At 42.4% G+C, this 15344-nt stretch overlaps 1 long non-coding RNA gene across 1 annotated transcript; it reads right to left on the bottom strand.

Annotated features, from left to right (window-relative positions):
- Positions 1-6904: 6904 nt before the first annotated feature.
- Positions 6905-14648, bottom strand: LOC149918329 (uncharacterized). Its single transcript, XR_016466253.1, has 2 exons — positions 13999-14648; positions 6905-9472 (listed from the first exon to the last, which is right to left on the bottom strand). It is a non-coding gene; the product is annotated as an uncharacterized LOC149918329 (long non-coding RNA).
- Positions 14649-15344: the final 696 nt, after the last annotated feature.

The raw sequence follows: 15344 nt of genomic DNA, 5'->3' as shown, positions 1-15344 counted from the left end.
CATCCCAACATGAAGAATGGCCTAAGAAAATTGCACAGATCTACTTGGCTATGGACACTCTTAGGGATTTCAGAGATAAGAATGCATATAAGCTCTAGAAATTTCATCAAAGCACCTAGGGGCATAATTAACAGACAAGACTAAATATATAGGGACAAAAACTAGGCTGTCTAAGATAAGAAAATTAATATCTGAATATAAATATATAAATATACATATGTGAAGAGTTAGTAGAATATTCAAGATATAGTTGCTTCTCATCTCAAGGAAGAGAAAGGTATCAGCCATAAAAAATAGAACTATTCAATGTGTGTTTTTTGTTTTTTGTTTTTCCTCAGATGTAGTTATGTATTTGGTACAGCTACCATGACTGACACGGTAAGAAGTCAGACTGTAATGGCAGAAAAATGATGTAGCATTTAGGTGATCTGGGCTTGATAACATTCACATCTATTTATTCTGCAAGACAGCTGAATAAAAGCAGAGATATGGTAATGATCACAGAGAACACAAGGTAGAGGAATGGAAATGGGCAAATACAGTGCAGTGCCAGTTTTTGGAAGGATGGAGCAGATGCTGTGAGTTAGCAGTATCTCAGTTTCCAGAATAATATTGAAATAGTCACGAGTGGTGTTCCCCAGGAGTTGGCATGAGGGCCTGTCCTGTTTAATATCTTTGCTGATGACCTGGATGAGGGCATTGAGTGCATCCTCAGTAAGTTTGCAGATGACGCCAAGCTGGGAGAAAGTGTCAATCTGCCTCGGGGTAGGAAGGCCCTACAGAGAGAGATTTGGACAGTGTGGATAGATGGGCTGAGGCCAATGGGATGAGGTTCAACTAGACCAAGTGCTGGGTCCTGCACTTTGGCCACAACAACCCCAGGCAATGCTACAGGTTTGGGGCAGAGTGGCTGGAAGACTGTGTGGAGGAAAGGGGACTGAGGGAGTCAGTTTGGTATTTGAGTGGAAAATAGTGAAGCATTAATAACTATTCTATGAAAAGTATCAGATGATGCATTAAGAAAAAGTAGTGGAAGTCCACTATAGGAGAAGTACCAGTCAACAGTTTTATTTATTATTTTGTGATGCTGCAGACTGATGGCATTTACAGTTCATATCAACAGGCAGGAGGAGGCTGCCAACATGTGAGAGAAAAATATTAAATCTAAAATTGTCCTGAAAAATTGAAAAAATTGTCTAGAGAAACGAAGTCCAATTCAATAATGCTTAATGTAGAATTCTGTCTCTAGGTAGGAATAATCATCTCTACAACACACAGGAGCAGATGAGTGGCAGCAACTAGCAGAGAACTGGGGCAATAGCAGATACACAATGTCAAGAATTCATATTGTTGTGAATAAGGAAACTGATCTAAGAGATGGGAATGCAGAAGGGCATCGTCTGCACAGTACTGTATGCCATTAAAGTAGTTCTTATCACACACTGCTTTGGGATGTAAGTGGTGGGTACAATTTTTGGTACCACAGTTTGAAAGAGATGAACTGGATGAAGGAATTTGTTGGAGAACATGGAGAACCGAGCAAAATATTGAGGAAATTTGACATATAAGGAAAGTAGAATGAAACCGTTTTTCATATTGGTGAAGAGGCTGCTGTCTTACAACATGTAAAAATCAAGGGAGAAGAGGAAAATAATGTGTTTCATACCTTCTGATCAAAGCAAAGAGTAAAGAATTAAAAAGTTAGGCACCATGCCACACTCATATGACTGTTCCTTACATCTCCATCCCTTTATTTGGAATGAAGATACCTGTCTAGCTTACTGATATCACCCGTTATGGGAAATCGAGTTCTGTTGAAATTTCATAGAATTGTTACATCATATATTCATCTGGAAGTCCAACGCTGTGCTCAGAACAGGTTTCACTAGATCAGGTTGCTCAGGCCATGCTCAGTTGACTCTTGAACACCTACAAGTGCAGAGTATCACTTCTATTTTTTTTTTTCAGAGTATAATTTTGTTTCTTAGAGGGACCGAAGGGGTAAAACTGAAAGTAGTTTCAATTCTATAATTAGCCTGAAAGCCAAAAATCAGATGTTAGAAGATGATGTGGAAAGAATGAATTACAAACATAAAGAAACTTAAGTAATGAGTGAAAATGGATGGTAGCAAAGGGGGAAAGAGTTAATTCATGTTTTTCTATGGGTTGCAACGTGCACAGACAAACAGATAACGGGGTGCTAACATGCCAAGTTCTTATTTTGGTTGGCACAAACAACATAAATAAGTCAGATATAGTTAGAGCTTGTTCCTACATGTCCAGACAGCACTGTAAAAATTTAGAAATTTAAGGAGTGGTGAATCCTGCCAGCACTTTCTCAGACATGTTAAACTGCTGAGTTCAACACCGCTACTCCAGTGGGGAAACATTTTCAAGACTGTGTGCCAGTCATGTCCCTTAAACAGATTGATCTGAAGTCTTTGGTCAACAGTCTTTTGAAAGCACATTCGATTCTGAGGCCCTTTGGTAACCTTACCTGGCATTATCTCCATTTCTATTTACAAATACTATGAATTACAAGTGCCGCATGCACTGATATCTGCAAAAAAGGTTATTATTTTTCAGACAGTTAGGAATAACAAGTCCTCTTCCATGCCAGAAAGCATAATTTCCCATTTGGAAGAATGTAAAGAATTAATTATTTGGCAGAACAAATGTACTTGTAAAATTAGGCGTCAAAATACATTTTCCTCTTGGATTCCCCCTGACGTTCTCAGATAATCCAACCTACCCCAGATACACAAATCATACACATCAGCTGTCTAGAGGGAAAAAAAAAATGGAATTTTAAGTATAAATGAATAAGAAATCATAATTTCAGAGTTAATATCCTGAGTCGCCTGGAATGATTTGATCCACAAGCAATCTAAAAATGCTTGAACTGCGTTTTTTGTCCTTGTTTTTGTACATGTTTTTCCATGGCTATCAAGGACTTTGTGTCTGGAGTTTATGAGAGCTGTCCAGGGTGAGACTGTCAAGAATGGTGCCCGTGCACCCACTTCTATTCCAGGAATGCAGAAAATACCACAGTACATGGTAGAGGCTGAATTTGTTAAGAACCATTCTATCTATCCAACAGTACCTTGAAAATCCCAGGAAAACACATACAGAAGATTTATGCATGTACCTAAGCTAATATCCATCTGATTGAGTTACTTCAGGAAAACACTTCTGCTTAATGAAATGCCTTTCCACACTAAAATAATTCTGAATTTCTTGTGAAAACTGGGGAAAAAATGGCCAGAAGAGCAACTGGAGTTCATTGAGGTCAAGAGCTCTGGCATCCATATGGGTTTTTGGAAACACTAAAGATTCCCAAAGCAAAAAGCAGCTCATTTCTGGGACGTGGAGGGAAAGTTGCAGGAGATCTAATACAAAGGAGAAAAACTTCCAATTACAGTGATAAAATCAGATATCTCAGACCATTTGTTTTGCACTCTCTCTCTAACATGGCTAATGCTACAGGTGACAGCCTGCTGTCAGCATTTATTAATGAAGTAATTGTTCGAACTGGGTAGTTTCAAATTGCATTGCCAAAAAGAATGACCATTCACATGTAGATTGTTATCCATTGGTACCCCAGGCAATTCCTCACAGCTCATATTAATGACAGGTGATAATAAGGCAGTGATCAATGAATCAGCTGCTAATAGTGTTTGCACTGTGACTGCAGGTTTGTAATGCTGGATCTTATTTGCACGATCACCCAATGCAAGCCACGCTGCTTTGACAATGACAGAACTTCCAATGGTTCCAGGAACAACCGATTGGGTTACTGCAGCAAAACACTTCTGTTTGGTGAAATGCCTTCCAGATAGAAGTCACACAGAAACACTTCGCAGCATTAAAGCCAGAGCAAACAAGAAAGTGAAGCACGGTTTCCCTTGAGGTTTATGTTTTACCCCATAGCTGGCCATGTTTAGTGCTGGTTGCAGAAAACATAGATAAACAGAGCAGCCTGCTGAAAACCGAATATGGCGTGGTCATGGGAAGGCTGCAGCCAAAGATAAGTAAAAGGTTTCTATGTTGGTAGTAAGAGGAATTTAAAAAGTGTCAAAAAATGGAACCTCTCAACCAAAGTTTGGGTAGAGAGTGGCAAGGAAAGGCATAGGGAATGAATTAAAAAGCAGGAGGGCTTAATTTTGTGGTTGCACTGCGGTAGCTAGGGAGATGGGAAGAGGGAGGAGATGAGGCGAGATGCTTTGCTGTTGGAGAAAAAGGGAGGGCAGTCATGACTTCCTATATTTACACAATTTAGAATGTGTTCTGTGAGAAAAAAATATCCTTGTACATGTAAAAGCAGTTGTAGTGTGTTGTGGTTTTTATTAATGAGGAAATTACTAGATGGACTTTAGCAAACTGTGGGCAGTTCACAGTCTGGAAAGTTCAAAAATGATGTTTTATTCTACATCAAGTGAAAGGATGGAGAATAATAAGTGAAAGTGTGCTTCTTCCTTCAGCATAATCTGCCTTATGTGGCTGGTCCTATTTCCTACTGAAATCATCACTTTTGTAGATATCAGTAGCAGAAAGCCTAGACAGAAGGTAAGGAGAATGCACCATTTGAATTGTCCCTTACACCTTGCTGGAATGGGATCTGTGATGGTCAGCACGTAGCTGGTCTGCACCACTGAAGCTGTTTTTGATGGACGTGACCACAGCACTGCACAGAGCAGAATTTCATTTGAGCAATGCATGAGATTACGTTTGCTAATTCCTTTCTGTTCATAAATCGAGGTCAGCAGCATCATGGACTAAGCTGAGGTTATTGCAAAGGTTCTTGCTCAGATTCAAATCTCTGCCAATTTCTTATAGCCAGTGAACTTCGTTACCACAGCCAACAGCAAATTAAGCATTAGATTTATTTGGCTCCTTCTTTTTTAGCAGGTTGTTGCAAATTGTTGTGATTTTACACGGCTGCCTCACCTGCATTGAAGTTATTCTGTGGTTCTGCTTTTTCTTTGTGGGCACGTAGTTTAATTTACCAAGCTGCAATCATGCCAATATTAATTGCACATAATGAGTCAGTCATGCAAAGTAAAACCTAACCACCAGGAAAATATTAGAGGTGCTTTATCTACTTTTTTGTGTGCATATTAATCTACTGACTTTAAATCCAAAGAACATTGGTAGACTAGAAAGGCAATTATCATTAAAATTAGGGCTGAAACTCGTAATGCAGAAAATAATCTCATGTGATTTACAAATGGTCATTACTTTAAACCACAAGAAGTTACATTTCAGGACTTTAAATATTCTGTAAACAGTATGAGATTAACTTGTGTTAATTTCATGTTTGCTTCTTTTCGTGACCTGTGTGACTGGCACATGAATTTGTTAACATTTATCATTTATATCCATTTAACAAAAGGTGACAGAGTAACTGAGGATACTGGGAAGGGAGGGAATGAAATGATAGCCAACATCTACTTAGAGGAGTTTATTTAAGCAAAGTAGTGGTGAACCACATCCTTGCAATGTTTTTCAATTATGTTCAACTTGTCTGAAATTGCTGTCCTTCTCATAATTCAGGAGGACATCGAGCACATGGCTCTGGTGATACTGAAAACAGAGATGTCATATTAATGAGTAAATAAGCTAAGTAAATGGCATATTTGCTGAGTTTGAGATATGTAAAGTCCCCCCAAGGAAAATTAAGATAAGAGTTTAATCTCAAGTATTTTAGGAATCTTGTGGCAGCATATTTAGTGCAGTCCAGCAGGGACTGCATCTGAGCATCTGTCTGAGCAGATTTGAGATAACCCTCACGATTCTGCTCTTGAAGGAGAGCACTTTGCCTAATCCACTCCAAAGCTGCCTTTACTTTTTAGTAATAATCCGATAGATTGAGCCTGGCACTTTGAAATTTGGAGTGCTTTTCATATCAAACCATGCTTTTATGGCAATTAACGTAACATGAAATAGTGCCATTTCACAGTGGCTGATGAGCTGGAGCGTGGAGATTGTCACAGTCCAGTGGATAACAGCAGAGAACTTACAAGAGCACTTCAGTGCACAACCAGTAACTATTCAATACCCATAAACATGAGAGCAATTTTCAGAAGAAACCAACTCGTATGAAATAATGATGGTCTCAGCACAAAGAAAGAGAAGCTGAAGACAAGTGATAGGACCACTTTCAAGGGTCATTGTCAAGGGTAAAGTGTCTTTAAAACAGCATCATGTATTAATTAGTTTGAGATAGGAAAGTTTTAAGAAAAAGGGCACATGAGCAATGCAGAACTGCAACAAGCTGCCAGCCAATTTGATAGTAATAGCATTATAATAGGAGTTGGTTTTTTTTTTCCCTAAGACTTTGAACTTTTAGAGTTCCAATGCCTAGAGTCAATATTAAAACCTGACTTTGTTCAGGTAAGGAATGCATTGCATGGATGGATGTATTAGTCAAAAGATGGATTTACTGATCTTGTTTCAACTTATGAATATTCACATCTCTGCAATTACACAACTTTTTGACCCTAAAAGCCCATGCTTCATTAGGTAATAAACTCACAGACCATGGTGACTCATACAAAGAGTATCATGTTCCTAATTATCTGAATGCAGGTGATCTTTTACTGGAAGCAGTGTGGAATCTGAGACTTCCTACATGCTCTGCAATTCCTCAGCAATTTAGGAACATGGGTAAAGCCCATCTTGGCCTAGCAGAGGCAAAGATATACTGGCAGTCTATGAACTACTGAGACTAACCATCTCCTTGGTGTGTCCACAAACACAAAGCTGAATTATGGTGAAATTGATCCCAGGCCAAGCCTGGGGAGAAAAGCTTCTCTATGTTCTGTGCATTTGGAGGATACATTAAGGGTCTCATTCTTCAGTCCTGTTGATCAAAACTGTTATCGATAAAATAATGGACCAAAGGTTAAGGAGCCAATAATTGAATTTATTGATTATAATGAGCAAAGAACAAAGAGGCAATGCAGCGCTGGGCGACAGGGGACTCTGCGTTCCACCAACTGCCGCAAAGTTTTAACCCGTACGCGGTCCTTTTATGCAGTTCATCTTCAGTATTCGCGTCCTCCCCCGCATTCCTATTGTGGCGTACTCTGCGCATGATCTGGCTGTTGCTAGGGGGTCTTATCTTATCCTGCCTTCTGGTGGTCGTATGGGCCTCATACCCTCTCCTTAACCCCGACTGGTGGTTTCCCTTTTATGGTATGCAAGTTTCCTGCTGTGTGAGGAAACAATTGTTGTTCCTGCATGGCTGCTAACTTGCTGGCTGATTGATACTCAATACAGGGCAAAGGTCATCCTGAGCAAGGCAGGCAAACAGGGGGAAGAGAGATACAGCTCGGGACAAACATTCCTACTTTTTAACAATTTCCCCCCTTTTTCTTTTATCGTTGAATGTTTGTCCAGGCTTGTTTTATTCCTTTCCCCTATATGTTCGATATTTTGAAGCCTGACCCCGTCACATCCCGCCTTCCTCGCCACACCTATTACATTTCTTCTTCCTCATAACTGATCTTGCGCCTTATGTTACAGAATCCGTTGATCCATCGCTTGCCACATGATTCTGGAAAGACAATTCTGGAAACACATAATTATACAAGGCAGAATGGCCGCAATGCAAATTATTACAAGCAATACTAGCGCAATCACTTTAACAACTTTAGCAATCCATCCCCCAAAACTACCAAACACATTCTTAAACCAGTTCCCAATAGGATCATCTTCCACCCGAACCTTTTGCGAATGGTTTTGTAGGTCTTTCAACGCCTTATGGATAGACACACTATGGTCACTGAGGTTGAAACAGTACATCCCTTCCAAATCCTCACATCCATGCTCTTGTGCTAAAAGTAGGAAATCGATGGCCGCCCTATTCTGTAACACAGCATGCCGAATACTGTTTGTGTCTTCTAGCATCGCATTTAACACTAACGTTGTCAGGTTTGCTTGCTTGACTGACCAACACGCTAGTCGTTCAATCTGCTGCGAACTCTTTGCTGCGGCGACCCCAAGATATCTAATTCCTACGGATCCCATGGAAGAGATACATTCAGAGATTTTATCAAACATGCCGTTTGGCTTGCTAGATCGCCGTCATTACGGCAACTGGAATGGTTCGTGGTGTATCCCGCAAAAGCTCCTAACGTATATTGAGGGATGCCCACTAGGCAGGTGCGGAAAGGGGAGGTTGCTGATTGCAGGCTAAGGCAAAAATCCTTCTGCCCCGTCCTGTTTGCCCAGGTGACCCACACATTCCCTGGCTGGGGCAGGAGGTGTGCTCCCTCAGCCCGTGATGCCAAAGCAACAATCATTATACATGTTAGCCATAATAGCCACAGGATAGGCAGTTGATGCCTATCTGGCCTCCCTGATTTGCCCTTCGTCCCACTCCAGGGCTTGGTTTTTACAGAGGTTCAGTTTTTACAGCTTTTCAAGGGTTGGTCAGTTTGCTGTATGTTGAATAATTCCCATATCATGGGCTCATGTGGATTGCTGGCCTGTACCCCTGGAAGTAGAACAGATGCACAGACCAAAATGACTGTCTTTGGGGTCAAGTATCGTCCCTTCACCCGAGGTCCGTCTCTGCCTCGCCTGTCAACTGGGTTGCAGCCAGCTACAGGGGTCTTTATCTTCTCGGCAGCAGAGGACCTACTCGAAGGTGGACTTTTCCCCATCACAGCCTGTTTTATTCACTACTGAATCCCCTGGGGTAATCCAGGCCCTTGTCCACAGAGTGTCTCTGGAGTTTAATCCCGGAGCCTTTTCAACAATCGGCCAACCCTTACAGCCGTGCACCCATTGTATTCGGGGCAAACTTGGTAGGCTGATCTCACTTAGTACCTCTCTTTTATTCGAGAACGCAAACCCCCTTTCCGCACTTGACAACCTTCCACAAAAAATACAAAATTAATGACAAGATTAATGCTATTATAAATCCTATTAAGCACTGTACAGCAAAAGGTAGGTGTTCAAACCATGCCCCGACCATTTAGCTTCTTTAGCAGAACTGAGGTGGCTTCTCCGGAGGGACTATATTAGTCATTCCTTTTTATCTGTTTTACGTTATTGCCTTGGTGGAAATTCCTGTGGTAAAGTAAATTCTCTCAGTTAAATTTCGTTCCTTGTGTTCCACCCAATTTGGAATTGTCCAATTAAGTGCTACTACCCCATAGACTGGCAACCCCCCTGCTCTGGGGAGGGCCGTACATATCCAACAATTTGTTAGGTTAAAATTTTGGGCCACTGCCCGAGTAGCTATTACCTTCCCAGGCTAAAGCAAATCTTATAAGGTTAATTACAATGCATAGTTTATACATTTCTCTTAATTGTTAGTTGGAGGGGTCCTTTCTCCTCGCAATCCACTGTGGTCGGACCGTCTTCTTCAGGCGGTTCCTCGGGCATGCCATGCCTTGTTCTCTGGTTTGATCTTGTGCAGGATCTTCTTGCAACGTGTATGACAAAATATACATATATACACCTATGTACAGAGCCCACATACCAAACAATTACTAATATAAGTATACTTTGCAATGATGTTTTCCACAAGAGATATATAAGCATTTACATCAAATGCCGCACTTAATCAAATTAACATTTCTAACAATTATAAGAGCCCATATTACTGTTTTTGGATTCACAATTTTAAGGGTCCAGCTGGCTTCAGTTCCCATTGTATTTGAGGGATCAAGCCAAGGCCTTGGGCTCTAGTTCCTAGAACCAGTTTCTCTATTTCCTGAAGCTATTCTTGTAGATTTACCACATACTCAGTATTTCACTCCCTACCTGGGTAGAGATAAGGCCTTTTGTAGAGTATTTTGAAAGAATTGACCCCTCTTTGGCTCTAGGTTTCCTAAGGAGAGCCAAAGGCAACAACTGTGGCCAGGATAGTCCAGCTTCCTGGGCCAGTTTTACAACCTGTGATTTAATTCCAATGTATTCCCAATGCTTACTGACCTATTGGACCATCTCTGCAATCAAGTGAGTTCCCTGGTTGAAGGGTATTGCTGCAGGACACCCAAACCTTGGTATAATCTCCTGCAGCAATACCTTGGTTATTTCTTTGGCTTGATTGGTCCTGCAAGGAAATGATTCTGGTCACCCTGAAAAGGGTATTTCTTAGAACCAGCATATACTGAAACCCACCTTTTTCCTGACAGTTCTGAAAAAAATCAATTTACAATTGTTGTCCTAAAAGATTCCCTTTCCCAACAAGCCCCACTTGTACCCTGTTCCTGGTACTAGGACTGTACAGTTACTTTCTGATGTCTGTACCCACATATGTTTTATTATGTTCCCTTAGAACCAATTTCTATAAAATAATAAAGGGCACAATAATGTGTCCATCTGGGTATGCACCCACCTGTCAGTTTGCTCTCTTCCCTTTTAAATCAATAAATTCCTATCCTGTCCATAATACCTTATAGGTTCTGATTAAGGTTCAAATATTTTAAGTTTACCGTCTGGAATTAAAGCCAGTTCACCAATTTCTTTTCCTTCAGCTGCCTGTTTTGCCACCTGATCCACCATCATATTCCTGGTTGCCTGTACAGTGTCTCTCTTCTGATGTCCTTTACAATGTATAATAGCCACGCCGCTCTTTGGGAGATTTTCATCATACTGAGTTTGTTTTCCATGTGTGTAAGAAAACCTCGCTCTTTCCAGATGGTACCATGAGTAGGTACCACCCCAAAAACATATTTAGTTCTTGTCAAGGCAGTTATTTTAGCCTTCTGAGCAGAAGTCCCCACAGGTAATGGTTTTGCTTCAATTACCTTGTCAGTAGCAGTTACTGCATGTCCTGCTTACAGTTTCACAAAGCTGCTTCCGTCCTCAGCATCATCCAGTGGTTCCTCCTGTAGGTCTGAGCAATTGGCATAAACAGTCTCCATGCAGTGCACACTGCTGGCTTGGAGGTAGCTCTGCGTTGGTGTTCTGGGTGTTCAGCAAACTGCTTCCTTCTCTTTGATCAGTTCTGCTTTCTGTTGAGAAGCTTGATAGCCATTTAAGTCAAGAAATTCAGCAAACTCAGTCCACTGTACACAGTCCTCCTTTGTTCCACATACCGTAGACTTTCTTTGGCAAAACAAGGCAGAAAAAGGTGTACTTCAAATCCAGAACGGTAAACCCCACCTACTTATTCCTTAACTTGGTTCAACATTTCTATTAATTGCCCTCAAATCTTGTACCAAATTATAACTCTTGCCATCCAATTTTTCATTTGCAAGATCAGGGTGTTCTATTTGGATTTCTATCCAATTAATAATCCAAAATTCATAAAGTTATCTATTATTTCTTTTATCCTCCTACAGTCTTGTATCCTCAAAGGGCACTGCTTTACCCTGGTTGGGCTGGCTCCTGTCTTTAACTTAACTTTTATTGGGCTGCATTTTGGCTCTGCCAGGCATTTCTGATGCCTGCAATCCTGTGTATACCTGATTTAGGATTTACCTAACTTCTATGGGTACAACATTGCTTTTTCCAGTTTGTGTTAAAGCCAAACTTAAAATTTTCCATTAATTGGTCTTGCTTGATACTTAGCTCCAATTTTCTCTACTGAATTTAATCTCTTTACCTCTTTATTCTGCTTCCCTAGCTGTAATTTAACCAGTGGATCTGCTAGGGTAAACTTCCCAAATTCCCATCCTTCATTTTTGCAACCAGAGGCGGTTCCCTCTTTCTCAGTAATTCACACATTACTTTCATTGCAGTGGGGCGGAGCCCTCCCTGGGCTCTTCCAGCCCCCCCACCCCCCTATCTCTGAGTGGATCCCTGGGTCCTACGCCCTACTCTAGTGCTGCGACAGTAACAGCTGCTGTTATTCCCAATTTCCTTACTATCTCTGTTTCTCAATCAGTTTTTGTTTGTTTGTTTTTCCTCCATATCGCTCACCTCTACATCCCTGTCACACCCTGCTCATCCTTGCCTTCCTCAGCCTGTGTCCTTCCCAAACTTTTCACTTTCCAAACTCTCATCATTACATAAACTACTACCATCATATTTCAGTTTTACCTCCTCCTCTCCAGAGGCTTCCAGTGCTAACACTGGGATTTCGGGTTTCCCAGACCTCTACAGAGGCTATTCTCACTTCCCCCTTCACAAATAACAGCAGTCTCCGTCCCGGCTCTCTCTCTCACACCAAGTACTGCTCGCGGGGGAACGGTGCAGGGGTTGCTCTCACACCAGCAAGGATTAACTCTCTTTCTCTTTAACCCTTTTTCCTCCTCTTTTCCTGCGATTAGCAAGTCATCCACATACTGGATAAGGGTGATTTCTGGAGCTGGTTGATATTCTTGTAAAATCTGTTCTAGGGCTTGTCCGAATAAATTTGGGGATTCGGTAAAGCCCTGTGGTAATACTGTCCACCTCAACTGTTGTTTCCTCCCTGTGTCTGAGTCTTCCCATTCAAAGGCAAAATAATCCCGGCAAGACTCATCTAGAGGGCAGGCTCAGAATGCATCTTTTAAATCAATCACACTATACCATAAATTTTCAGGGCCTAATTTGCTCAACAGGGTGTAAGGATTAGCAACTACAGGGAAGCGAGAAATGGTTCTTTTATTTATTTCTCGCAAGTCATGTACCAGGCGATACGTGCCATTAGGCTTTTTAACCGGCAATATGGGAGTATGGAATGGGGACATACAGGGTTCCAATAACCCTTGCTTTATGAGTCTTTCTATTTCTGGCTTTAGGCCTCTCCTCCCTTCCAGCGAGATGGGATACTGTTTTATTTTTATAGGGATCTCAGGATCCCTGAGCTTAATGGAGAAGGGGGGTATTTCTAGACGCCCTACACTTTTGGTTGTATACCATACTTCAGGGTTAATCCTTTCTTCATGTCTCCGCCCCCGTTCGCCACCCCGCTCGCCGTCCTTTGTTCACCGGACCTGCAAGATTCCCAAGTCCCGCTCCCCGCGGCCCCTCCCCTTAGCCACCTTAAGGGCTCCAAGTATCAAACCCCACGTTTTAGGTTCCGTGGCTTTCTGGTTGTTCATGGCATGCTGGCACAGTGCCGAGGTGAGTGAATCCCACCTGCATGAATCTAACACTTGTTGGGAAGAGTCCAGCTCCCTTTTTTTTTTTTTTTTTTTTTCCTTCTAAAAGCGACAGCACCGCGGCGATCTCCTTCCGTGAAGGAGTATTTTTACCGCAGTGCTCTTTACAAATCTGCAAAAGTACCTTAATCATTTCTTTCTTAAATTCCCTAACATCCCCCGAACTTAAAGGTACCGACATAAATCCCATCTGTGGATTGGAACCCCCCATAGGTACTTCTCGCAATGGATATAGATTTTGTTGACGAGCCCTTCTCCTGGTTTAGGGACCCGAGTTAGGGTCTATTTCCTGATTATCTGAATTATCCTGGTTATCTACCTCGGGCTGTGGAGGGGGAGGAGCTGTCGGTGGTGGTGGAATATATGGTGGGGGTCCCATGGGGCTATCCTCCTCCTTCCTAGGTTTCTGTTTCTCAGTCTTTCTGTCTGCCTGGGATAGTTTAAGGATCGGGATTGCTGGTCCCCCTGGGCGTGTAACCCAGACAGCTGCATATTCACCCTCTTCCTGACTAAAGGGTGTCTTAGCATTAACACAAAAGTTTAATTGTTGCTATACCCAATCTTCACTGGACTCAAATTTTGGCCACCGGACATTGGGGCCAATCTCCTTATCTCCCCATACTTTCATGCAATAGTGAATCATCTTAGTCTTCCTCCACATTTCTAACCTGAATGCTAGAGGGGAACGTTTCATGGTCACAGGGTCCTTACTCTTTCCCTGTCCCATCTTCCGGAGTGCCTTCACTCAATCGTGTGTGCGTTTCACTCACTTCCCCTCGTTTGTGGCTCACGCCTTCGCAGGCAATGAGAACCGCACTACTAGAGGGTCCACACTCGCTTGGGTTAGTCCGAGCTACCGGCCCCCTCTCACACACACACCACTCGTCACACTCCGGGAAACCCGACCCCGACCGAACGGAAAACCCTTGCCAAAACGGCAATTACTTACGCATCCTGCGTCTTCGTCCGGACTTTTGTGCACAAAATTTAAGGGGTCGACCGGTCCTTCCTTGCCTCTTTGCTCTTAAATTTCGGATCGTCGGTAGGAGTAAGGCAGGGAATCAGGAGCGGGGCCGCCAGTTCTGGCGGGGCGCCTCCCCAACTCTCAGAATCCAGCCACTATTCCTATCCGAGTCACGGCACCAATTGTTATCGATAAAATAATGGACCAAAGGTTAAGGAGCCAATAATTGAATTTATTGATTATAATGAGCAAAGAACAAAGAGGCAATGCAGCGCTGGGCGACAGGGGACTCTGCGTTCCACCAACTGCCGCAAAGTTTTAACCCGTACGCGGTCCTTTTATGCAGTTCATCTTCAGTATTCGCGTCCTCCCCCGCATTCCTATTGTGGCGTACTCTGCGCATGATCTGGCTGTTGCTAGGGGGTCTTATCTTATCCTGCCTTCTGGTGGTCGTATGGGCCTCATACCCTCTCCTTAACCCCGACTGGTGGTTTCCCTTTTATGGTATGCAAGTTTCCTGCTGTGTGAGGAAACAATTGTTGTTCCTGCATGGCTGCTAACTTGCTGGCTGATTGATACTCAATACAGGGCAAAGGTCATCCTGAGCAAGGCAGGCAAACAGGGGGAAGAGAGATACAGCTTGGGACAAACATTCCTACTTTTTAACAAAAACCATAGAATCACTAATGCTGAAAAAGATCACAGAGATCATCAAGATCACCACCATACCACTAACCACGTCCCTCACTGCCATGTAACACTGATGGTTGGATCTAGATTATCTTTGAGGCCCCTTCCAACCCAACCCAAGCCATCGTGTGGTCTTCATGCTCCTTGAACATCTCCAGGGGTGGTAACTTCCCTGCCTCCCTGGGCAGCCTGATCTATGTCTGACCACACTTTCAGAGAATAAATTTTTCTGAATATCCATCCTGAAAATGCTTTTGTGACAGCAAAAGAGCACTTCAGAAGTTCACTTTGCTATTTTAAACAGTTTCTGCATTCAATATCATAGAGCAGCTGAGCACCAAGTTATGGCATTCACACTAGAACTGTATCACTTACAGAGGAATTTCTTGGTCTTGGTTCAGAGCAGTTAGATTTGATCCAATTGCCTGGGCTGCAGAACAGCTCTGAGCAGACCCCTGAAAAGTCAGTGACAGGTTGCATTAAACAGCTAGAAAAATGGCTATGTTCCACAAAGCACTCAGCTGTGGTTAGTAGCTGTTATCTGCTGGAAAATGAGACTAATTGCACAGATATACTGATAATGATCACCCCTGAAGTGGTTTTGATCAGCCAGTCTTCCAAAACAATTGACACGTATCCAA

This window comes from Phasianus colchicus, chromosome 4, assembly GCF_987193195.1.
Source record: "Phasianus colchicus chromosome 4, bPhaCol1.hap1.1, whole genome shotgun sequence".
NCBI classification, from domain to species: domain Eukaryota; kingdom Metazoa; phylum Chordata; class Aves; order Galliformes; family Phasianidae; genus Phasianus; species Phasianus colchicus.
Note: the sequence above shows the minus strand (reverse complement) of the source record. Positions and strands in the feature narration are given on the sequence as shown.